This window comes from Mytilus galloprovincialis, chromosome 2 (genome assembly GCF_965363235.1).
Source record: "Mytilus galloprovincialis chromosome 2, xbMytGall1.hap1.1, whole genome shotgun sequence".
Taxonomy (NCBI): Eukaryota; Metazoa; Mollusca; class Bivalvia; order Mytilida; family Mytilidae; genus Mytilus; species Mytilus galloprovincialis.
Window position 1 is genome coordinate 19,053,895 of NC_134839.1, and position 3,065 is coordinate 19,056,959.

The window sequence follows — 3,065 nt, forward strand, 5'->3', positions numbered from 1 at the left end:
TGTTAAAATCAAACTTAGTTTAATTTTGGACCCTTTCGACCTTAATGTAGACCAATTTGAAAACGGGACCAAAAATTAAGAATCTACATACACAGTTAGATTTGGCATATCAAAGAATCACAATTATTCAATTTTTAATGAAATCAAACAAAGTTTAATTTTTGACCCTTTGGGCCCCTTATTCCTAAACTGTTTGGACCAAAACTCCCAAAATCAATCCCAACCTTCCTTTTATGGTCATAAACCTTGTGTTTAAATTTCATAGATTTCTATTTACCTATACTAAAGTTATTGTGCAAAAACCAAGAAAAATGCTTATTTGGGCCCCTTTTTGGCCCCTTATTCCTAAACTGTTAAGAACTCAACTCCCAAAATCAATCCCAACCTTCCTTTTGTGTTCATAAACCTTGTGTTTAAATTTCATTGATTTCTATTTACTTATACTAAAGTTATTGTGCGAAAACCAAGAATAATGCTTATTTAAGCCCTTTTTTGGCCCCTAACTCCTAAACAGTTGGAACCAAAACTCCCAAAATGTGGTCATAAACCGAAACTAAAGTTATAGTGTGAAAACCAAGAAAATGCTTATTTGGGCCCTTTTTGGCCCCTTATTCCTAAACTATTGGGACCAAAACTTCAAAAATCAATCCCAACCTTCCTTTTGTGGTCATAAACCTTTTGTTTAAATTTCATAGATTTCTATTCACTTAAACTGTTACACGGATAGTTCTAAAAGATTATAAGTTACGATATATCTTAACTAGGTATATTTTCTGAGGGCTATTTGAACTATTATATATTATTGAAAAACTGGAAAGTCATTTAACTATATTTATCTGTTTAAGTTCTCTTTCATAAGTCTTGTACCCTGAAATAGCTTACTTGGAACCATGAGAATTCCAACAGTGTTATATATATTTACCATAACATCAATATATATTTATTGTGAATTCAAAAAATATTCCAAATTGAATCAATATGTTTCACATAAAATATATGCTTACAACATTTGTATGCAGAATTTACTGAAATTTCAAAAACTAAAATTGCATTTTTGTTAATTTAGAAAAATAAAATGCAACAATAAACTGACACAAATATATTTGCAATAACAGTAAATTATCATGGATAGTTTTTGACTACAAAACATGGTTGCACAAAATTACAACGACAATTATGAAGACACTTAGTTAAAATTGGAAATATGAAAAATTTAATACATACATAACAAAACAATTACAATATATTCATAAATATTATATATCTACAGTGAACTAATATAAGACAAAGAGGCACTATCTGGGGACAGGATGAAGTACTGTGAAAGTACTTTTATTCGTGGGGTACCAATTTTCGTGGTTTTCGTGGATGACTTTATCCACGAATTTAAGTGTCCAACGAAATAAAACAATCATTGACTTGTCCAAATCAAGACATGGAGATTCCTATGTACGTTTGACTAGTGTTATGACTAGATAATATATGACTAACGCCAAATTTGAGAATACTATAATAGCAGTCACAGGGCAAATACACTATTAACTACAACTGAATGCAGGACAATACCCATTTAATCTTTAATAACCTAAACTGTACATCTTTTCATCTTTTAATTCTCATTAAAAATATTTTTGATCGATGAAAGTCAGATTTCCGGTATTGATATGCTAATATGATAAAGTGTTAATTTTATATCCTCATAGTTCTCGTACATACGGGAAACAATAATTTCATGCTGGGCTTGATTTTGATAAGAATTATTTTACAATTCAAGATACGTTTATGGCATTTGTTTATACATATGTATTACTGTTTTCTCTAAGTGACATGTTTATGGCCTAATTTACACAGTTGATGGTCTTTACTTTGTTGATCACTTTATCTTGGGTTAATTAGTGTTGTCACTACGATTTATACGGGTCAATGTTTACTTTGCAATTTCCTCCAAGGTCAATGTTTACTTTGCAATTTCCTTCAATCAAGACTGATTGTAACCTTCGTTTGTAAAGGCTTTTGATCAATTATTCATTTTTTTTTCTAGAAATCTTAAATCCACGAATTTTAAAACCCACGAACATGTAAATATTGCTGAAACCACGAAAATTAATACCCACGAATTAAAGTACTTTCACAGTATCCAAAAATACAATAAATTGATTTCCCTGTTTTCGAAATCTATTTATAGTCCATTTGTAGATTTTGAAAACAGGGAAATCAATTTATTGAAATTAGAAATAAGTTTCATACAAAAAATAAATAGTTATCAACATATACATACATTTTGTACTAACTATTCACGTATGCTGACAGCCCAAACCTTTTACATCCAGTGAAAAAGTTCAGTCGAAATGTCAATTTTTCTGTGTCCTATCTTTTTTCTTAAGTGTAGGGTAGATAAAAATCGATCCCAAATAACTAGTGAAATATTGGAGAAAAATAAGCAACAATACACAATCTATAGATAACTAAGATGAAACCCATTATATTTGATTAGTAAGATGAAAGCCATTACATTTGATTAGTAAGATGAAACCCATTATAGTTGATTAGTATTAAAGATGAAATAATAAATATAAAAAAAAAAAAAGGAGAGAAATGTTCTATTACATACAAACAAATCGTTCAAAATTGTACACTTCAAATATACTAAATAAAAGCACAAAAACATGACATTTTAATTATTATACACATACAAAGATATCATATTCAATAATAAATGATATAGTGAAACCCATCATTCTTGTATAAAAAACTGCCTAAATTGATATATTGTAAAGATAAACATATGTATACTGTTGAAAAAAATAAAATTTGAACTCCTTCACAAATAAATGAAGGGCTTGAGAAGGATACATACTCTGCGATTTAGTTTAGAAATCAGGCAGCAACATTTATTTCTATAGTTCATAACATTTGTATAAAAATTAACTAGGCTTGAAAGAAGAAAGCAAAGAGGATCCTAAATGAAAGTTAGAATTATTGCCTTTGTCACAAAAGTAACAATTTTACCTCTACCACCTTGTAGAAGCCTCTCTTTGAATAAGTATAAACAAAGTAAACATTTA